Source organism: Gavia stellata, chromosome 4 (assembly GCF_030936135.1).
Source record: "Gavia stellata isolate bGavSte3 chromosome 4, bGavSte3.hap2, whole genome shotgun sequence".
NCBI lineage: Eukaryota > Metazoa > Chordata > Aves > Gaviiformes > Gaviidae > Gavia > Gavia stellata.
This window is the reverse complement of record NC_082597.1, coordinates 29,737,864-29,762,020: the sequence shown is the minus strand read 5'-3', so window position 1 is coordinate 29,762,020 and position 24,157 is coordinate 29,737,864. Positions and strand designations below refer to the sequence as shown.

The 24,157-nt window shown below is 36.4% G+C and overlaps 1 protein-coding gene across 1 annotated transcript in view; it reads left to right on the top strand.

Annotated features, from left to right (window-relative positions):
• FOXP2 (forkhead box P2) overlaps positions 1-24,157 on the top strand; it is a 444,251-nt gene that overhangs the window by 132,487 nt on the left and 287,607 nt on the right. Inside the window, exon 3 of the mRNA XM_059816366.1 lies at positions 9,464-9,546. The gene's annotated coding sequence lies outside the window, so the exon portion shown is untranslated. The remainder of the gene's footprint in view (positions 1-9,463; positions 9,547-24,157) is intronic.

Here is a 24,157-nt window from a genome sequence, read left to right as displayed (position 1 = left end):
TGTGCTTTTGGGGTCATCTGATTTACAGGAAGAAAATAGGTCCCATTGTGTAAGTGACTGCACAGTGGAAGACGGGGAACCATGAGTGGAACACGTGGTTCTTGAGAACTGGACATAGCTACAGCTGGGGGGCCTGGAAGTCCCTGAAAATGAGCCCTACCAGTGCCTCTTCTCCTTCTCTCAGCTTGCTCTAACCATTTGTAGCTATTAGTGCCTTTTGGTCTGTCTAGCTTTTCTATTTTTCTTTAAAAAAAAAGTTTTTAACATTTTGCATGCTTGCAACTTTTTATGCATTATACTGCAGTGATACAAGAAACTTTTATCACATGAGCGGGCAGCCCACAGCTGGGTTTGAGGTCCAAGCCAGTCTAGATCCACCAAGGACTTTAGCATCTCTAATGCTAATCTCTGTAGCTCAGTTACACATTTTGTAAGAAATCACCCTTTTTTATTTGTTTTGAACATGTGTCCAGTAGCTTGGTTTGTTAATTCTTATGCTAGAATGTTGCCCTCATCATTGCATAGTTAGCATTGTTTCTTCTCCATAAACATCATTGTACATTTCTTCTCATTAAATATTACTTGCTATTTATCACTTCATGTTCAGTATTATATTTTCTTTCTGCAGTTCTTCAGTCTGCCCTCATCTTTACTACCTGTGGTTTAGTGTTAGAGACAATGTTGTCACATCATGGCTCATCCCCTTTCCAGATAATTTTTAAGTATGCTGAACATCACTGGCCTTCTTACAGATAGGTGCTTTGGGTCTCCGTTGCTGATTTCCTTCTGGGAAATACTGCAAACTACTCTTAATATCCTCTCTTTTAATTATTTTAAGCAGTGCAAGGACATCCTTTTTTTTTTATCCCATGCAGTTTAGTTTCTTTTAGAGACTTTGGGTAAGAGAGCTTATAAAATGGTTTTTAGAAATACATGACTTAGAAGTGGATTTTTTTTGTCCATGTTCTCAGTGACGTCTCCAAAAAACTGTGATCGTCCGAGACATGGCTTTCCTTTTCATACTGGAATGTTGGTTGACTCCTTCCCAACATGTCATATATATTGACATACACATACTCTTTATGGTAGTCTATACCGAGTTGCCTAGTGTGAATTCCATGTGTACTGATCTGTAGTTTTCTGGATCTTCTCTGTTTTTTTTTTGATTGATTTCATATTTACCACCTTCCTTTTATACTAAGACAATCTGAAGGAGGCATTTGTACATTGTTGTAAGTTCAGCTATTTCATACTCATGTTCCTTTAGAGCTGTTGATGGGATACACTCCAGTGAAATAACCTGTTAGAGCTCAGTTCCTCTTTTTGTTCTCATCTTCTCTAATGGCACTTCAATTTAAGACAGATCCTCTCATGTATGTCTCTAGGAGGGTGTCTGGCCTAGTAACTTCTCCAATCTCCTCTACCATGGATGCAAAACCAGTTTTTTGTGGCCCCTTCTCTCTGCCAGCCACGGGCAGAAGCTCCTACGTGGATGCATGTGGGAGGCTCCTCACTAGGCCTGATCCTAACCCCCAGACTTGACCTGTCCCCACTGAGGTGCCTGATACTGTGGGCTGGGGCTGCCCCCGGCTGCCCCCTGACCTGCCTGCCACGCTACCTGGCAGAGGGCAGGCAGGTCCTGCCCTGCCTTTGGAGAGCCCCCACCACTCCTGGCCCCCAGCCCACAGGGACCTGCCAGTCCCTGCAGCTCTGACACCTTACTGTGTATTTATATTTAAGCCTCCCACTGATTTCAATCCTTTCTGTTTTCGTCTTTTGGATGCAACTTGAAGCATTTAGAAGGATGCCTTTTTCATGCTAATAACCTCCTTCACCCTGTTTGTTCATGACAGCTCCCTTCTCTGGATTTGCTCAGTCTTTTTTGATAGGTTGCATGCGCTTCTGCGCTTGCAAAAGGTGTCTTTTAATCAGTCTCTGTGCCACCTGTAAAGATGTGACTCTTCTAGCTGTCCCTTTTTTCTTCCTTGTAACAAGCTTACTCATTTTTATTCAGTGACCCTCTGAAATAGTGGTATGGGTTTTTTGGTTTTTGTTGCTCCTTCAAGGACATAGGTTGCAATCTACATCAAAGCAGTTATTGACTGTAGCTAGAAATTTACTTTGGGTCATACCCCGATGTGCTGTGTACTCGTACAAAACAGGCAGAAATATCCAATGGCTCTAGTATTTATCTGCCATACTTACAGGGACATTTTTCAGTGTTATGAAGGCACTCTGTTTCTAGGTGTCTTTAGGGATCGGTCGGGAACATGGGTTATGTTTGTATCCTCTGTCTTTCTCAATGTCATCTTCCTTGGCCGTTGCTGAAGGGGAGTCTCTGGGTTGTTTAACATGAATGAACTGTTAATTTCCAGATGGATCTGATAATCATTCCCTTATCCTTGTGGGGAAAAAAAAAACCCAAAACCCCTCAATCTTTGAGCTTGCCCAGTAACCTGAAGTGGTCCATATGAAACTATAGCATAGCTGAAGACTTGATTATGCATTTGTGTCTGTAGAGAGGACTGACCTGTATGTAAGTTTTCTCTCCACAGTTCAGTGCAGCTCTGAGTAGGGAACCAAGGACTGGACGACAGAAATGTGTGAACAGCGTCCTCTAGAGAGGCCTCTTACTCAGGTCACTGGGCACAGTCTCTAAGAAGAAATATGCCACCAAGGACATAAAGCTCTCCTCTTCTTTGCAAAAGACAGAATAAATGAAGTCATGCCAAATGTCGGTTTTAGGGTAGGGACCTCTGCCAGGATCCAGTCATCTTACAGACATTTAGTTTGCAACAATTATCTGTAGCTAACCAGGGTGGTCATATCAGTATTGAACGAACCTCATAAGCAGTGCCCAAACTGAGGATGTGGTAAGGACATGGAAGCCCCATGCTGATGAGGGAGTAACCAGCTATTCAACCGAAGTTGAAAACACCTACTTAGCACATGCTGTGAACAGTCAGCTAATGGAGATGACAGCAATTGGTGGGACAATTGCCTTTCTTTATTTTCATGGTTGCTCTTTTGGCAGAAGATAGTGCTTGCCCAACTAGGTTATCTTAGAACCTTTTCTTTTTTTTTTTTTTTCTTTTTCTTTCTTTTTTTTGTCTCTTCCATATTTTCCACAGTTTGTTTGGCTTATTAATCTTCTTTTTTTCTCCTATTTTCCTTTTGGTCTTTAGAAGCTTAAGGGGTGTGTGTGTCATGTTTTCTGGCAGATTGTGGATTTTTTGTGTATTTTGATTGAATTGTTGGGTTCTGCATTGTTTGGGGGGAATGGATGGAGTTTAACTGTTCTGTGTTTCTTTTCTCCTGGAAGTTGTTTGTGTGGCTGTTTAATTTTTTGTATTTTGTTGTTGTTTTTGTTGGGTTTCCAATTTACTTGTTTAGATGGGATTTTTGTGGGTGGAGAAGAAACAGGAGGAGCTAGAGCTCCACATGCAGATGCAGAACTATGGTGTCATTGGAATAAACTGCCAAGAGACCGAACAACTTGAATGGTGGGAGTTCCGTGATGGGTGGATGCAAGCTCTACAGAAAAGTCAGGCAGAGGAGAGGTGGGAGGGTTGCCCTTTATGTGAAGGAGCAGTTTGAATGTGTGGAGCTCTTATGTGTGAAGGTTTTGATTCACTATAGGGGAAAAAAGGTTTTGAAAGAAAGGACAATGATGCAGCACAACAGGTTGCCTAGAGAAGCCAGGTTGTGGAATTGCCTTTTTTAAAAGTTTTGAAGATGCATCTGCCTGATGTCCTAAGTGACCTAGTCAAATCAGGTGCTGCTTTATGCAGGAGTTTGGACTAGACAACCTCCTAGTGTGAGTGAATGAGTCTGTGATATGGCGCATGCGTCATGACAGAAGGGTCAGGTGCTCTTTGACTTTATGCATTACTGATTTATAAATCTGTACATACGTCTCCTTACAAGAACAAACTAGATATGTAAGATCTAGTTATGGATGATCACCATATATATGCTTTTATGAGATAATATTCTTCAATGTTGTTACTTCTACATTGTCATCTGATAGTATTCCTGAATCCCTTCTAATCATGTCACATGAGGAAATGGGAGAAAGAAATTATAATTCTGGAAATAATTCACAAAATTACAGTGGCATTGTGTTTGTGGTATTGTAGATCAAACTATTTAGGAATAGTTCATTGCTTTCATTTTTGTTTATATTCTTCTCCCCCAATTACTGTAGGCTGCTGCAGTTTATTACAATAAGAAAATTCAACAAGTGGAAAGTGGTTCATCTCAGAGCTGTCTTACAATAAATTACATGTTTTCAGAAGAAAGACAGACATGCCTAAAGATAGAGTAAGGCATGGTATCTGTGCACGTTGGATAAATTGTTCAGAAATCTACATGAATATGATATTGGTACCGTGCATACTTAAAAGATTAGTGTCAACACGGGTTATCTATCATGTAAGTGCAATTCAAGCAAGTTAGACCTGCCTCAGGGGTGGTTTAGTCTGTACACCCAACTATTCAGACAATGCTGCTGTGGAGGTTTTGGAAGAGAATACTGAGGAGGGGTGATTTTTCCTTTGCCCCAGGCTTCCTGTTTATTTGTACTGTCTCCGTTTTCTCCAGTGTGCCTTGATAAGTACAGGTAATCAGTGTCCTATTAATCTTTAGGATAAGTAAGACCTAAATGGAACACCCTCCCTCTCCAGCCACGCTCCCTCCACCAAGAGGAGTTGTATGTAACCTGTACATCAGTTTCACAGTGAATAGGACATATTGGAAGTAGATAATATACTTGGTCCATCTCATCATGTTTTTCTGTCACCAGGCAATTTCCAAGGCATTAAATACTAAATTTTTAATGCTTTTCTGTAAACTTTATTATTATTTTCCTTGACCTATTTATTTGCATAGTTGCATGTTGTCGTGATTAATTGAATATAGATATTTTGATTAGCAAAGTCCATGTTGTGAAAATTCAAGATTAATTTTAGTGGTAGAGAATATAACGTGAAATGTTATACGTAAATAGTATTTTTTAAATATTTTGGAAAAAATATAGCTGGGGAAGGTTGACAGCTCAAGAAGCATTCAGGAATTCATTATTTTCTCTGTGCCAGGTAAAAATAATGGTTGCTTCTCCCACCACCACAGTACTTCTGTTTGGACCCACTGATAATGTAACAAAATCCAGCCTTCATTCGTCTAAGTAGTAATGTAGAGTAGCATGTAAAAATTGGCTAATGAGATCACAGTAGTATGAAGGTCTTTTCATAGGCTCATTTAACTTTGGAATGATTATAAAACATAACTACTAATTTATTTTGCGTGTTCTTGTTAATTGTAATGGCATTCAGTAGTGCTCATCTGGTTATGAGCTTCTGAGTATTTCTGTCGCAGAAATTGTCTAACTCAATAATTGAATTCAGGAAGGAGTATTTTTTTTCTATTTGCAGTTCTGTAATTTACATAATGTTCTTTAAAAAGGCATATTTTTTGTAGTGTAAATTAGTGTCTTGAAGTAGTTTAAATATAACTAAAAATACATAGTCTGACTATTAAATAACTTTAAACATTTTTATTTCATACTTTTAGAAGATACACATTACAGATTGTGTGTAAATGATGTATTTTCAAATAAAATTTGGGATGTCCCGTTGACATAATGTAACTTAAGACTTTCTCAGAAGTCCTGTTATGAATGAAGACTTCCTTTGCTTTTAATGGGATGGGAGGGCTATACGATGGAAAGGTAAAAGCTATGGATACCAGTGAATGTATATGCCTTTAAAATAATAGTCAGCCTCTCTAGCAGGTAATTTTTGCTTTACTAAAACCAGTTGTGTCTTTGGCCCAATCTATCTGATTTAAAACATGGATATCTAAAGATACCTTGTATAGGTGGCCCTCAACCTAAATCTAATCTAAAATATTCTTGTATGCTTCGGTGAGTAATCCTTCATTGGAATATTTTATACAAATACCCACTTAAAGCAGTAATGCACAGTTTGAACCATTTTTACTACAGAAAAAAATGTGAACAAGTAGGTCTTACGTGAAATAGAGACACATCAGAATAGCTGGTGATTGATCAAATAATAGAACTGCTTAAGAGCTGTAGTGCATGTCGGTGGGGTTATTTACATTTTAAAAATACCAAAGGCCACCAACAAGGCAGGATAATAAATAAAAGCATGTAGTGTCAAATCAAAATGTTGTCATAGAGGCAGTGTTCAAACATATAACAGCTAAACTTATCTAATGATTTGTGATCTAAACATAAAAAGAGCTAAGAGATGAGTGCAACAAATAAATGAATGAGTTAAAGGGAAAGGCTTGCAGCACATGGGCATTGCATTCATTTATTTAAGACAAGTTTTAAAGGAATGTTTTAATCTAGGAATGAATTTGGCTTTCATTTTTAATAAATTATTTTTATATTCTAGTGATTTATGAAACAACCATGACAATTCACATAAATAAGAGCCAAATTCTGTTAGTTGTGCTCATAATGAATAATGCTTTATTATGTAAAAAGTCTAGTGCAGCATATCATATGACAGAATGCTACCAACTGCATAACTTTGTCAGTGTTGAAAATGGATCTATCACCTACCTAGCTTCTGTCCTAGGTGGGTGATCATAAATGTTACACGTTTTATCATTTGGAGAAAAATTTTATTAGAATTCCTCTAAATCTACATTTCAACGAGCATCTACATATCAAATTAATTTAGTTGTTGATAAGTGCACTTTTCCTTTCTCAGATATTACAGAAGTTTGTGGTATTTGCTTGTTTAACTCAAATTTTAGGGACCTGAATGGGAAGTGAAAGACGAGTGGCATGCAGGTGACTTTCAATTCAATTGTATTCTACTGTTCACATGATGAGAGTGTTCCTGCCTGAGTAAATAATACTAAATTGAGCTGCCAGAATTGCTTGAACTTTCATCCACTGCAACTGTATTTAAAAAAGAAATTCTGTCAGGTTGTTTTAAGGCTTTGGTTGGCAAGTTCTGTGAATTTGATTGTAAACTTTTAAGGTTCAGATGGAATTCAGATGGAATATTTAGATATTGAAGAATAGAAAAAATATGTCTGTAAGCACTGTCAATATGGGATAGGTAAACAATGACATTAAAAATCTACCTGGTGTATGGTCCAAGGGATGGAACGTGCTGGCTCAGTTGGAGGGAGGGTAGAGAAATGTTTCTGTTAAATGGGAATAACTGGAATGATTCAGGCCCAGGATTTGGGATGCAAACAAAAATCAAAACAATTCGATGTTTATAACAAAAATAATATTATTTTTAAGAGGCAGCTGCCTTCATCAGGTAAACCACTGGAATGTAGTGTAAATGAAACATAGGTCAAAAGATAAGTTTCTAAAGGTGAAGATTTGTACAAGTAAAAAGAAAGTTGATAGGCAAGGCCTGCCATCTGTCTGCGACATATCTGTCACATCTGCTATGTGTGATCCTGTCTACTTTAAATACTCCTTACTGACTTCTGAAAAATTGTAGAAATCCTGATAATTTAAAAAGACCAAAGATAAAATTTTAATAATCAAGACTAATAAGTGTGGTTGTTTTAATACTAAGAATAATTATGATAAAATATTATAATCAACAATTTCTTCTAAGACGACTGTATCTCACCAAAATAGGTCATGTTTTGATGTAAGATTTGATATATCATAACTATCTTGGCTTTCTTTCTGAGCTGAAGGAAAATGTGATGTTTAATATGATCCAAGCTAAGAAAACTGATTATTGAAATTCTTTTGGCATGAAGGAATATAGGAAAAAAGATAAATACAGAATATTGATGTTTGAGGCTTACATATTAACTTCTGTCAACAAACAACACGTATTGTTGAAGAAATAACCATATGGTGTATTTCTGTCTAGACTTCAGGTGCACAAGATTTAGAAGCATAGCTACACCTGCGATTTGTAATGGGAAGTAGGATAGCAAGGTGAATGCTTCTTTCTCGGTTGGACATTTCCATTCTGGATCCAGGGTGACCACATGACCATCAAGCAAAGTTTCATTGACACATATTTTACTTTCCAACAACTTTTAAGAATTGCCACCCACCTTCACCTCCTCATATTTGCCTTAGGATCCTTATCTGTTTTTAACATTGTCTTCTTTTTTCTCTTTGTATTAAGAGCTCATAAGATTTCCTTCTCATTTCCCAGCGCTGTCCTACTGTGCAGGGGTTTCACGTAGTGTTTATTCCTCCAGCCTGTCGTTCTTTGCTCTTCCTTCTTCACTTGCTCTACTACAGAGGCTGCCAGGTAGCTTTCAGTGTTCTAGGAACTTCGACCTTCCCAGCAGGTTTTGTTACATTCTACAAACAAAGGAAGAAGTTAGAACTGCAGCTCTTTTAAATGTCCAAACATCTTGTAACAAAGTGTGTATTAATAATGCCAGTTGGAACAGAGGTGTTTTATTTAAACTGTGGGAAAGCAGTCTTTTCTTTATAAAATTCTACATTCATTTTACTCTTCAGCCTGCTTCTGTCTGACCTTGTCAGCAAGGGAGAATTGCCAAGAGGCACCATTGAGAGGCTGGTAGGATCAACTTCAGAAGTAGCAGAGTTTCAGGCATTAAGGCTATGTCTATATAAGTAAATTAAAGAACGCTTGGAAATATTTCCAGGTCTCTGCCACAGTATTGGTCTTTGCAAACTAACATTGTTCCAGAAAATTCCCAGGCATTTATTTGACCACCTCTGTTAGAGAGTTTGAACGCAGCCCCTCTGTTTTGGAGCATATGTGAGTATACTAGCATAGATGCAGGATTATCTGTGCCAGTTGATTTCAGCAAAGAGAAATGTGCTCAGGCATAGATGTTATCTAAATATGCTTTCTACAGACCTGCATGGTCTTTATTTCTTCTGCCTTGTCCAGCCTTCTCCCTTCAATGCAGTCTTGCAGTCTCAGCTTCAAAGCTGTTTCTTTCTTTTTACTTGTCCTTTTGTCCTTCCTAAAATGCATATAGACTCAAATTTCATTGACATGCTGTTGCTCAGCTTCTGTTTCTTCCTTCACATGACCCTGTGAACTTATTGGTAGTCTAGAACAAACTACTTCAGGGAAGCCTCCCTATTGTTTGCCTTTAGGTACTTCAATAATAAAAATAGAATAAAAAAAAAAAGACTAGACTTTGAGTGATGCCTTGTCTGTCCCTCTACTGCAAGGCAGAAACTTGATGAACAATTATATTTCTTTGCGGACTACATTTAAGCTGACTACTTGTTAAGAAAATCTTTCTCTAACTTGCTTGGTCTTTCAACCAAAATGTTTATGACAAAATAGAAAAATTAAAAATTATAACTCCTTCCTTTTTCTTTCAGAATACTTATGAATCAGCTTATGCACATCTGGAACTAATTAGAGGATGTGATAAAGCCAAATTCTATTTTGTTTTTGTTAAATGATGTCTAAATAGCTGTAAACATTTCTCTTTGTCTTGTCAGGATGGTGGTACTGGAATTGATTTTGGACATCCCTTCAGTTCAAGGTTGAAGTTAAAAGTCTTTTTGAGGCTTAGAAGAAGCAGGTGAGTAGTGAGAATGATTTTTTGCAACTTCTTTTGTTCTGAAATTGCTATTCTTGCTTACCAGTCCATATTCAAAAAGCTTATCTCTGCCTCCTCTTATTTACTGAGATGTATGACTGCTTGCATTATGACTAGATAGCAGATAATATTTAAGTCATTTAAGCTTTCCCTAGATGCTTTTTCAGTGACTGCCACAAAAATAAGTGAAAATACAGTTCTTTCACCAAGGTCTCTGGAACCCTGGAGTCACTATACAGTTTCATTACATCAGCTGCATTAGTAGTATGATAATTAAGCTAATTTGGTTAGAAAAAATTTTTAGACTATATTTGTATAAATACTTTCTGTAAAAAATTAAAATTTTAAGAGGCAAGATTAAATAGTAATGAATCCCTGAGTTTGGATATTCCTAGTTTCCTAAAACTGGGATGATCTCTATTCCATTGGTAACCTGGAATATTCCACGATGTCAAGGACCATGAGTTCAAATCTTGTTTGAACTGCTTTGTGTGTTAACAGTCTGAACCTGCCTGTGGAGAAACACTGTCAGTGAGTATAGTACCACCCTGGGACTTGGCATGCCTGCACTGACTACCTTGCTCTGCTCCAGACCTTCACAGCTATCTTGAGTGAATCATGTAGAACTGGATATCAGGTTTTTTACCTTGGAGAGATCTGGAAAAGGACATTCTGAAGGAATTAGTTAAGATAAGTGTAAGATTTTAGCAAGCCACTCACATCTATTTCAGATTTTTCATACTTGCTATTGCAACAAAGAATTAATCTACACGTTGAATGTTGCAATTATTCACATTTTGCTTTTCCTACGGGGGTAGAAAATTCATCATAGAATCATAGAATGGTTTGGCTTGGAAGGGACCTTTAAAGACCATCTAGTCCAACACCCCCTGCAATGAGCAGGGGCATCTTCAACTGGATCTGATTGCTCAAAGCCCCATCCAGCCTGACCTTGAATGTTTCCAGGGATGGGGCATCTACCACATCTCTGGGCAACCTGTTCCAGTGTTTCATCACCCTCATCATAACAGATATCTTCCTTATGTCCAATCTAAATCTGCCCTCTTTTAGTTTAAAACCATTACCCCTTGTCCTGCCACTACAGGCTTTGGTAAAAAGTCTTTCTTATAAACTCCCTTCAAGTATTGAAACGCTGCAATAAGGTCTCCCCGGAGCCTTCGCTTCTCCAGGCTGAACAACCCCAACTCTCAGCCTGTCTTCATAGGAGAAGTGTTCCATCCCTCTGATCATTTTTGTGGCCTTCCAATAGGTCCATGTCTTTCTTGTACTGAGGACTCCAGAGCTGGATGCAGTACTCCATGTGGGGTCTCACCCGAGTGGAGTAGAGAGGCAGAATCACGTCCCTCGACCTGCTGGCCATGTTGCTTTTGATGCAGCCCAGGACATGGTTGGTTTTCTGGGCTGTGAGCGCACATTGCTGGCTCATGTCCAGCTTTTCATCCACCAGTACCTCCAAGTCCTTCTCCACAGGGCTGGTCTCAAAGCAGCAGATCTCAAATATTCTTGAGACTATTTCCAGAATTTTTCAAATTCAAAATTTTAGGCGATATTTTAATGTATAAATTGCAAAATACGCTCAACTGGTGCCTGATACTAAATCTTACAGATGCAGATTTCAACAGGGTACAACAAGCTAATTCACCATAATAAGAACCAGGCCCAATTGCTTCTACATACACCATTGTTTCCAAAGTAAATATATATTGTTTCCCTGCATGCCAAGTAACTGCTAAGGTATTATGAAATATTCAAATATACCTATATACTCCATAAAATTGATATATCCATCTTCATGAACTGATGGCTCAGAAGGGCAAGAAAAAGAAGTTGTTCCAGAGGAGTTAATGATGGTGAGAGTAATTAGTGCTGAAACTATGTTTTTAACAAGTTTTCTAAAGTTTCACCCTCTGGGAAGAAGCACAGACCTTTTTAACCTAATTCAAAGCAGTGCAAAACAAGACCGCCCTGGTATGTGTTTCACTGTGACTGTCTTTACCCACTGGGTAATAAGAAAGGAAAATTTCTTTCTTCTGATTTAACTTCACCTTTTTCCAAGGACTTAAGGCACTGGCTTGAAGGGTACAGTATGAATTTGGTGAAAGCATAAAAAGAAGAAGAGATACAATATTAGCTTTAGCGTTGTTGTAAATTGAAGGATATACAGCACTATACAGGGAAACTCTAGACATTATTGGCATAACATATAAATTTGTCTATAGCTGTATGTTAATATGTAGTAATATATTTGCAAAACACTGGTTTTTCTTACATTACCCAATGGAGAAAAGAGAAAAAAAGGTCAGATTCTTTGCTTTCTAGGTAGCAACGGAAATATGACTGGATTTCTATCACATATTTATACACATATATCTGAACAGTGTAACTTGTCTCTAGTGATACTAGATAGTTTCTTCATAGACATTGTCAGTTTTTTGGAGAACTGTTTGGTTTGATAGAAACTGTGTAGTAACTGTGTAGTAATTTTGTAGTAGTTGAAATCTGGTAAGCCAGTTAGATATTTTTATTTTTTAAAGGATATTTTTTTATGGAAATTTACTATGTTCTGTACCAAATAATGTTAGAAAAGCAGCAATACTGACTTGTGCATCTATAATAGTTTGGCAGTATCATTTTATTGAATTCCACTATGTCTGGAACTTAAGGCATATGGAGGAAAGTAACTGTTACTCTGTTTCCTCCATTATTTTGTTCCATAACTTTAAGTTAAATACAATCTATAAAAATGCTTTCTGTAAAGAAAGCCAAAATCTTTCTGGCCTTTTTAGCACTGATTTCTATTTCTTGCCGTATGTGAAAGTGGAGAGGGAATGTTTTTGTAGTCCATGTGGAAATAGTAGTAAATTCTGAATGCTAGTTCTTCAGTATGTCATTTAGAATTGATAGTTTTTTATGGCAGGACACAATGTCTTTGCACTGATTGAAAGCTGGGTTTCAGTCATAAAAGTAGTGATAGAAATACATAAAAATAAAATTGTATTCATGAGTATATTTTTAATTAACACAGAGAAAAATTCTGTTTGCTTTATATACTGTCTTTCAATAGACCACTTAACTGTTTAGGAGTTAGTTTTAGAAAACTGAGTTAGAGTTGGAAAAACTGAAACCAAGACAAAAATCCATATTGGAAAAATGAGAAAGCAAAGAAAAAATGTTCCAGTTTTGGACTGATGGCTTAAATGGACACTTTTGGGGACTAATAGTGGTACAGTTACATCTGGATTTTTTGAGTTAATTAAGCTTTGGAAAAAAAGCTAAGGAAGTTTCCTAAATATGAATATTTTCTGTTAGTTAACTGAATTGTAGTTGTGGTATTAATTATTGTTAAATTGATCTAGCTCTTCTGTCCTGTATTTGCAATTTGTGGAAGAGGAGGCATTGTGCTCATTCCTGGTACTAAAGGACCTTCCTGGTACTAAAGGACTTTATACAGCATGAGCCATGTACACGTATTGTATATGTACGTATTTTGTATACCTACCAAATATTCAGTCTCTCTCTCTATGTTTATTTTTCATAGGGCAAACATAATAATATTTTTAGATTAGTATAAAAGTACATCTCATCTTGCAGCTGAACTGGAACTCTCTCAAGAGTTACGTAAGGACTCGTTCCTGGTGATCATGTTGATGACCGACATGTGAAACATTTGATGTACAAGTTATTCCATCAGCTGGAAAATAGATTGGCATTAACTTTGTCTAAAAAGAAGGCTAACCCTTCCACATGTCTGGTTAGAAGGCAAGTGAGTTTTGATACTGTCGTAGGTGAAGGGGAAAAGGATATATAGCATAACCCTGAAAGGAAAAGATGGTATCTGCTTTCCAAGAAGTAATTGGATGGGGATTGATGGGCTTTGTCTTCAGTGTGGTTTCACAGAATCACAGAATCACTAAGGTTGGAAAAGACCTGTAAGATCATCAAGTCCAACCATCAACTAACACTACCATGCCTATTAAACCATGTCCCACAATTCCTCGTCCACACGTTCCTTGAACACCTCCAGTGAGGGTGACTCCACCGCTTCCCTGGGCAGCTTATTCCAGTGTCTCACCACTCTCTCAGTAAAGAATTTTTTCCTAATATCGAGTCTAAATCTCCCCTGGCGCAACTTGAGGCCATTTCCTCTTGTCCTGTCGCTAGTCACTTGGGAGAAGAGACCAACACCCACCTCTCTGCAACCCCCTTTCAGGTAATTGTAGAGAGCGATGAGGTCTCCCCTCAGCCTCCTCTTCTCCAGGCTGAAAAACCCCAGTACCCTCAGCTGCTCCTCATAAGACTTGTGCTCTTTCCACCAGAAATAGTCTGAAACATAAACAGTACTTTACATTTTAATGGAATTGTAGTAGAACAGAGGCACTGTTTATTGTAGAATTTTGAATTCTGTTTCCAGGGTGATTGTGAATAGCTGTAAATTACTGATTTGGGGGAACCTGAAGGCAACTTTTGTAAAAAAGTAGTTTACATTGATAGAAACGAATTTGTGGCTTGGAACTAGGAGGTAGTAAATTTCTGCTATGATTATACAAAGTATCAAACTATGGATTTAAACTGGCCAGCTTTTCAATTCAGCTGAACATTAAGTACAGTCTTAATGGTCTGATTTGCTGGGAAGAACGCTATTACAATAATCTGCTTTTTACAGCCCATATCAAATATGAACTTGCAACAGTTATTACAAAGTTTGTGCTTTGGGAGATATTTTCACAGCAACTAGGAGTGATGCCCCGCATTTCTTGGAATTAGTCTGTAATGATACCATCTTCAGAAATTAGTTATTGCTCAAATACACTGATTGTTTTGTGGTTTCTAGCATAGAAATTTTTAAAGAAAAGCTAGTTGAAATCTGATGTTTTTTGAGTAATTGTATGAAATGAGGAGATATGGTGTGCACCTTAATAATTTTATGATTCTTTTTTCTATGTGACATGAATGAGAGAGGTGAGAACTCTTAATTTGTAGCTGAACTGAATACAGGTTTCTAAATGTGGCCTGCTTGAGAACAGAGGACCATTACTGTTGTTGTCATGTAAAATAAAGTTGGAGTCTGAAGCTCCTTTTTAGCTGTCAGCTTTATTAAGGAGCTACTGGTGTGTTGAGCTAGGCACACGCATTATATGAGCAGTGTATGGTAGTGTCTAGGGAGAATTTTCTCTCTCTTCACTGCTGCTTTATTAGGTCTTGCTCACTCATTCACTGTTGCCCTGTCTTACTCCAGCTTTCCGGCTGCAGCTCACAGCACAGTAGGTCTAATGTAGATTGACGCCTTTGCCAGAGGACTGATTGAAACTTGTGTCTCATAGTTGCTAATGCTCACTCAACCATTTTATTGAAGATAAAGTAAATAAAATAGATTGCCATATGAGAATTCTCTGAAATCAAATGGAATAATTTGACAGGTTTAAGCCCATGAAAAAGCCAAAGCATTGAAACAGATGGGAATACTTTTTATGCACAATATACCAGGAAAAGGTGTCTGCTGGCTTGATGTTAAACTGTTAATGGCTTTTACCAAAACTATAATTGTTGAAAATATTATCATAATTTCCAATGGAATTTCCATTGGTGTTTAAATTGTTACTTGTCTCAGAGGGATTTTTTTAAAATTTGAGAGTAATGGATATACTGATTTTATTTTCTTATTGCTTCTGATTTTTTAAGAGACTGGTGATGGATAACCAGTTTCTTAAAATTGAATTTAAAAAATAGTGTGGTACTATTTCTAGAGTACATTTCAAGATCTTCAAAACTAACTGAGGGTGAGGTTATTATTTGAGGAAATAATTCTGTGAAATAATGTGAAATAGATTGTTACCTTTATAGGTTTTTAATAATCACTGTGTGACATAATTTTGAATATTACAAGTAAAGTTGCTAAAATAAGCCTTGACATTTCTAAAAGTATGTTTGATACAGTACACAAAAAATATGAACTGCTAAAGCTATTGTGACAAACTGTTTAGAATAATGGTCAACAAACACCAAATATTCTTCACAACACTTCTATTTTATACAGAATTGCTGTAGATGAGCGGTATAGTATGCTCATGTTATTTTTAGGAATAAGATGATACATAATAATAAGCGAGTTAAGATGCAACAGATAACATACACCTCTTTTTCTTTTATCTGGATAACAATGAGTATTGGTCTTTTTAGTCACACTAGTGGGTTCCTTCTTACTAGTTGGACCACTTCTTCAAGAAAGCAAGACACCTGTGTTTTAGATTAGTACAATAAATTATGTCAAACTCACTTAGAGTTAATAAAGCAAATAAATATAAAATAAGTTAAAAATACATGAACAAAGTTTGCAGATGCAGTCTCGGTTTTCCACCTTGAAAACACAGTCATTTAAATAACAAATATATTAATTTTACTCTTTTTTTTATGTTTAAACAAAATCTGCTCCTTTTTTTGGTGTTAGATAGCAAATATATTTTATTTTTTAAAGTTAAGAAATTTATTATAACAGATTGGGCTGTTGGTACTTAATGATGAGATGCTTGTGAGATTTCACAAATACTGGGTTTGAAATAAATTATGAATGAACTATTTGAAAATGACTTGCAGGACTGAGTTGACAGACTGGAAAAACATAGTGAGGATGGATTTCCAGAGTAACTGTTAGGTGGAATACACAGCTAGTTGTGCTGATGTGTGCAGTGGCAGGGACAGTGCTGGTCAAAATCATATTTCCAATATGACTGTGAATAAATCTAAGAAATGTGAATGATATTCTCAGTTTTTCCCATCCTGGTCGTATTTTTAAGAGGGAAAATTACTCTATTGTACTTACAATGCAGAGCACTGGCACTAGCTGTGCTCTGGAGAAGTCTTTTGTCTTTTCTGTTGTTGCCATGCTGATGACTGTTGTGTGTCTGATCAAACTCTTAATGCTCTCACAGCAGTTCCAGACTTAAAATTTCACCACTTAAAAAGCAAAATTTAGTGACTGTGATGCCAGCAAGATAGGGTTTCCCATCTTCCTGGAGGAAGTCGCTTCTCTTTCATTCTATGGTGCTCTTTCTGTTCTTGCAATAGGATAAAAGGGTCATCAACAGCTTTGTCTTTCTGTGGGAGGGACTACAGGAAGACACAACTCTGCCACAAATCCCTGTTTTAACCCTTTCATTTTCCTTTTCTGCTTTCTATGAAATTAAATTCTTAGAAAGTGTTGTCTTACAGAGGAGGCAATGAAGAACATTATTTTAATTAGATTTTAATTATATACATAGAATTGCCTTGGTTTTTGCCCTGGTAGGAGATCCAAAACAAAGAATCACTGCTCATTTCTATGTTGTGAAGTCTTTTCTATCTCTTGTAGGTTTTTCTAGTTAAATTGGAAAGCCATTAGGCATTACCACAGTTTTTGGAAGAAAATGCTGAGACCTGTGAGTGATTTTCATGTTATTGTTTCCTGTGTTTTCCAGTAACACAGTAAAAGAAATTATCTATATTTTTGGTATGCTTTCGAAGCTACCTTATCTAGAAATCAGTCCGTAATAAATATGATGAAATAGCTATTTAAAATCCTTATTGTAAAAAAAATAAATATAGGCAATAAAGCAAGCCATTCAGTACAGGTAACTGCATATGGAAGAAATAACAGTAGATCTGATACCTGAAAATAAGTGGGATCTTGAAAATGGAATAGATGTTTATTTGATTGCTTTGAGAGTTAACCTCCCTAAAAAGATGTTTTTAAATGAGTTCTGTATTTGTAAGTGGCGCTTGTTAATTGTCTTGGGGAGTGATTTCTTCTCTCCTCTGGAAAATGCGTTACGGAGTCTAGCGAAGAAAGAAGTAATGATTTTTTTTGATGTGGGCACTGTCATCCAGGAACTGGACAAAGATCATTGTCCCTTAGGAACTGGGCCTCAGAATTTTTAATGTAGTCTGTAAAACAGCTATTTAGTGGTAATTGTTGTCAGTCACAGCCTACAGGAGATAGGTTTTTACTGGTGATTTGATGGGAAAAAACGTGCTTAACTGCATCCAATTTTTTTACAGAATTCAAATGTTCACAGTTTAATTTTTGAAGGAACTTCTGCTTTTTTTCTGAGCTTGAGTCTTCTAGAGACGCAAAATAGGTCATGTTTTGGTTCATATAGTGTTTCTGGTCCTACATCCAAACATATGCATATAGATTCAAGTACCTATATGAAGATTCAGTAAATGATGACAGATCCAGTGAAGGTATTGCAAAAGAAAATACCAGGCATGTAATCTTAGGCTGCAAAGTTACAACTGCTTGCTATAGTTTAAACAATATATAGTGGGTTCTCAAGAATAAGGTGTAGGACATGGTATGTTAGCATGTACAAAACAGAAATCTAATTCTAGAATCTACATACTTCGGTTAAGTATAGTTTTATAGGTAACTACATTAATGGGAAATGGACTGTAATTTTAATTCAGTGTTGTTATACTTTGAGGAGAAACTGAATTAAATTTTGTTTTAGATCTATTGAAATACATACAGATAGATGTTCCTGTGTTTCTGTAATTTAATTTCCAGCCTAATATCATTCTGTATTATTTTGGTGAAGTTAGCTACTAAACATTTCAAACTAGAGCAGATGGATAGTGTGATATGACAAAAACATGTGACCTTATGGCTTAAATGTTTTGCAACTAATTTGAAACTAGTATTTATTACCTGAAGAGTACATACTACAGTCAAGTTGGTGAATATTTAGCTTTCTTCCTTTCAAGATGGAAACTTTCTTACATGGCCACTTGCCATTAGTTTTTACTTCGTTTTCTGTTTGCTGTAAGATATATTTTCATGACATAATACAAATCCAGTTCTCTCTTTCTGTCACTTATTCAAGAATTAAAATAATAACACATACAAAATTTCTATTCAACCCAGTCAAAGGCTTTTACTTTAGTTTTAGGTAGGTGTACTTTTCTCAAATTTAATTGTTACTACTCATTTAAAAAAATAAGTTTAGGATTTTGTAATCTTTTCATCATCATCCTATCAGAACTTCTAAACTAGAATTTTGCCTCAGACCAATTTCTCTCTACTGATTAAGTGGACTAAATGAATGACAGCATTATTATTTCTTTTATTTTTACAAATAAGGCTGATAAGTTGAACTGAATTACTGAAATGAATGGAAAAATATTTAAAGCTTTCTCTTACGACAGAATCATTTTGCATTTGCCTTTTTGAGCAGTAGTGTTATAAGGAATGTGGAAGGTAAGCATGCCCATTTGTAAATCTTTCTTCTTCACTACAGATGTGTTAGACTCATCATTGTCAATAATCCTTTTAATAACTAAAGCACATAATTATTTAATGAGCAGGTGCTGCAGTTCTGGGTAACTTTGCCCTCTCTCAGAAATTCATTCTTGCCTCTACACCAGAACTTGTGTTAGCTTTCTTTCTTCAACCTATCACTTTCAAAAAGGAAAATGGACATGAATGTGGAAAGGATCCCCAGCTGATGCAGTGGAAAATCCATAACAGTTTAAACCATGCTACTTGGTTTTGCAGAAAAGTTACTTAGGAGTGCTCCTATGGTTGGTTGCCAGTTCCTGAGTGGCAGCAGGCAGCTCTAGCATTGGGAAGGTAACAAACAGCGGGGGAAGGAGGGAGAGGGCAGGAGCATCCTTAACTGCTGCAGCTGTTTGCTAAGTGAGCATATGTTGAAACCCTTGAGCCCCCACAGAACATCTTTTCACAGGTCAGTGCTTAAAATAACGTGCATAATACTCTCCTAAAATGTTTGCTCTGTGCACCTGTTTATTTGCTTTTCTAAGGGAAGTTGTTTTGTTGTGGAAGTCCTGCAGTTACTTACTTTCTGTTATAAAAGATAATGGAATACTCCAGTTAGTTACAGTAAAGTAACATTTTTTCCCTAAAATTTTACATGTTGAACTTTTAGAAAAATGAGTATTTGCTTTTTCTTTGTCTCTTGAAGATTTGATGAATGATGTACTTTTGGACTATATGAGAAATAGAGATCTGAGGAAGTATTAATGTTACTGCAATCTTATCATTTATATTCTTTTAATTTTGCAATTCAGAAATATTTTTAGTTTAAGGTATTTTAAATTTATTTGATTTATTAGGCATGAAAAAGCTATATATTGGATTGATTGAATGTATTTGATAGGATATTGTTTTGAAGTTATTACATTACGAACTTGAATGACCTGTCCAATACTTAAAAGATCCCAGAAGATAGAGCATGTGATTTAATTACCTCTTTTTCATTTTGCGAACTTGACCTCTGTTCCCAGCCTCGAGACAAAGAAAGACAAAGTACTGTGAGCAACTGGCAGTTGATATTAAGAAGGTATCTCCCACATCTCTCTCACGTCCCATAGCATCAGCCAATCCTTAGTATGGATGCGGGACTTCCCCAGAAAAATTCTGTCCTTTGGCTGGCAAACTCATCTGCTGCCTTATTTCTTTAGATGCCTTGTAAAAATCCTCTCTCTTTCAGCTTCTGCCCCAGAAACCTCTCTTTTCTGGGTTAGCTCTAGCTGTGCAGAAGCACCTAGGGCAACACAGGGATACTGTCCTCAGTAGACTAAGGAGGGTTTTTGGGAGTGGCCAGTTTGCTCTTCTACAAGACAGAAACGTAATATACATATAGGCTGTTACTGGTTGTGTTGTTTAGTTATTTCAGATTTTGATTGTGTGTTTGTGTGATTGTATGTTTGTGAAAGTTGACTAAATCTATCCCAATTTTTTTGAGAAAGACGTTGGATGTTTTCTTCAAAAGCTAATAAAGATTTCTTCATTTTCTAGGAAAATGACTAGAAGGAAATCCTAAGACGTTCTTTAATATTTGGGATCTGAGTCTATTTGGGCAGTGAAGGCTGATGTTAGTTTGCATGAAGATGGAGGGATTTATTCTTTCTGACAATGAAGGCCTTGATTCATGACAACATAAGGTTATGCTGAAGTCATATGGGAATAGATACTGTCTTTTCTAGGAACCCCATATTTGACAAAGTTGTTGGAGAGAAACTTTTAGCCATTGAGGCAAGTGATTTTCACAGTATTGGCAGTCTGTAGTAAAAGCCATCTTTGCTGCATCTTTTGATTGCCTTTGCAGCTGCCAAATTTACAGGCAAAATACAAAACCTTCCATGAAATTACAGTTGTAGGTGACTTCTTTATTAAATATTTTGGATTTGTTTCTAATGTCAAACATTTAAGTTATTACTATATGTTAACAGATAAAATGTCCAAATTAATATGTAAGGTGATAAACACTGATAGTGTCTTCAAACTGTTTAAATGGCCTGTACTCATCCTCTAAATAAATAATCAGATTCCTACAGCTATAAAGGAAGTTATCAAGAAGGTTTATTTTAATTGCTTGGTGCTTTGGTATGTTTCAGATTTGCTCTATGTGCTGTTCATTTCCCTTAATCCAATAACATTGCTAGTTATTTGCACTATACTGGTGAGTGGCTACTTCTCTGAAAGCTTAACAATTAAGATTATAATAGGACTGTAGCATGAAAGAACAATTTCTTTGTGTATTCAAACTGTGTAATAATATACGAATGAAAAGTTTGTTGTTTAATGGTTTGATTTTGCCATGTAGTATTATAGTTACTGTTAAATATGACTTTTGTATTGCTAATATAAGAAAAGAATTGAAAACAACAACAGAAAAGGTTTGATCTCATTTGACCTTTCTGACGTTCAGTCAGTTAAAGGGTTTGTAAGACGTTTAATTACCAAATGGTATGATCATTATTCATCTCATCATTTGATATATAACGTCAAGTGAATTGCCTCCCTGGAGTGCACTGTGTTTCACAGATCAATAGATTTAGTAAGAGCTTGAAGGAGAGCTTTATACATTCATAGAAAAGAAGGAAAAGTATATCTTCCTTGTAAAATGGCTTATGTAGTTATTCTGTGAGCTTTACAGAGTCATTGTTTTATTTGCATCTCAGGAATACAAAATCCTGTAACATAAAAGCATTTATTAAAATATTTTAAACCTCTTTATTGAAATTAAAAAATATTGCTTCTATCTTACTCTGTGTGATGAAGTAGCTTTAAAAATCTGTCCTGAACAGCTTCATTCAAATCTATTAAAATAATTGTACTTATTACAACAGTTTTTTTGCTTTGACACAGCACAACAAACATAGTATGACAAAAGGCTGTCTAAGTAACACTGCACATGATAGCTTGAACTGTTCATATTTTGTTTTTCTGCATTTTTAAATAGGTATGGTTAGTTTTAATTGATTGGGTCGTTGTTTTTTGTTTGTTTCTTTTCTTCATTCATTGTGTCAAGTATATTTATGCACATTTCAATACCTATGCTTTTATAAAAAAATTCATAAGGATTTTTTAAATTAATTGCATAGATGATAATTACATATAGGATACTTCATGTTTACTTCAGCTTTTCCAGGTGCATTATAGTACTTTTATCCAATATAGATGAGCCATCATATAACAGCAGCTATTTGAGCACACCTATCAGATCTCTTACCCTTGATGGAAGGAAGGGTTTTCCAAATGACTGAAAGAGACTTCTAGGAGTGTTCAGGCACTAGTATTTGTTCCTCTTTTTTTCTGTAAATATTAGCTGCTTGATTTGCTCTCTTGACTTACCAGCTTTCTGCTTAAAAAGTAAGAAAATAAAAACTTGTTTCTTCTTTAACTCTTATATTAATGAGTGTAAGCTTTTTAGCTTTTTACGCCTTGTTGTTGGTCCTTGCATCAGTCAGGCACTGAGGAAACTGTAGTTCAGCTAAGCAAATTCTCCTAGCTGAGGGACAGAAGCAACATTTACTTGAAAATTCTACTTCCTTATTCATCTGTCACTTATAACCCATCATCTACTCAAAGATTAATTTGAATTGTGAACAATATCTAAGCTTCCTTAATCCCTTGCTCTTGTCCTTTTTCTTGAGCTGCTGTACTGTGACAGAAAGGCCGTAATTCTGAAGCTTCTTATTCCTCAGGCCTACCTAAAGTGACTCCCATCGGGAGCCGATTGATGTTTTAGCAAGGAAGTTTTTACCTGTTTTTGAGAACAACCTGGAAAAATTGTCAGGAGGCTTTCATACTCTTAGATGTTCACTGTGTGGAATTCTTGTAAATGTAAAATCTAATTTGTCTGGGCTCTTTGCACCAGCATTGTTCAAGGTCAGATGAAGTTGTGTAAAGTACAGGAAGTGTTTCTGAGATTTCATTCTTTTCTTTGTACTCATGGCATTTTTTGCCAAATTGGCAAATCAAATAATACCAATTTTATTAATAATTAAGATAGCTGGGAAATACACCACATTCTTTTTTCATATTTTGTGAAGGAGCCCTGCTGTCACTCTTGCTTTACCACTTCCTTGAGTTTTTTCAGGAAAAATACTAATTTAGTAGTTTCTCCCTCTGCTAATAATGCAAATACTGCTTATTCAGACATTCTCAGTAAGGGGCTAGAATTTAAAAAATAAGTGCTGGAAATCTGCAGGTTTTTTTGCTGAAGTTGAACATCCAAAGACCTTTTTGTCAATGGGAACACTTAAGCATGATGAGAATAATTAATGTTGCAGTTCTGTAGAAGCATCAATTGTTTTGATGATTCATTCATCTATGGCTTGACTTGACAAAGATTGAGCCATCAGGACTCAATCTAGAAATATATACATTTAATTTTAAGACTGTGAATAGATCTTTGGCTGAATTGTGATCTATACTTAGTATCTTTTAGGACTGTGCTTATCAATAGTCATCTCTTCTAAGATGTTCTTAAAGTTAGAGCAGTATTCGTTTGCTGGCATTTGCATTTATTTGCCTACACATTTACTGCTTAGCAGTATATAGCTTAATGTAATATATATTTGAAGTGCGAAGTCCACTTTGGATGAAAAATAATAGAACTATTAAATTTTGGCATCATCTCTGTCATCATTTGGTAGGTGCTGTAGATGTTAGGGTAAAGGGTTGATCAGTGGCAAAGTACCGCCAACACTCTTCAATACTGTAAGAACGATATGAAGGTCCTTGAATGTGTCCAGAGGAGGGCAACAAAGCTGGTGAAAGGGCTGGAAGGAATGTCCTGTGAGGAGCAGCTAAGGACTTTGGGCTTGTCTAGTTTGGATAAAAGGAGGCTGAGGGGCAACCTCATTGCTCTCTACAGCTTCCTGAGGAGGAGAAGTGGAGAGGGAGGTGCTGATCTCTTGTCGCTGGTATCCAGTGATAGGACACGTGGGAATTGTTCAAAGCTGTGTCAGGGGAGGTTGAGACTGGGCATTAAGAAGCATTTCTTTACCAAGGGGGTGGTCAAACACTGGAAGAGGCTTCCTAGAAAGGTGGTCGATGCCCCAAGCCTGTCTGTGTTTAAAAGGCATTTGGACAATGCCCTTAATAACATGCTTTGACTTGGTCAGTGCTGACTTGGTCAGGCAGTTGGACTAGGTGATCACTGTAGGTCCCTTCCAACTGGAAATAGTCTACTCTATTCTATTCTAGTCAAGAAAACTGTGGCAGCAGTCACAAATAACATGCTTTCATAGTACTTCTATGAAGAGGTTGCGTGGGTATGAGTAGGGGAAG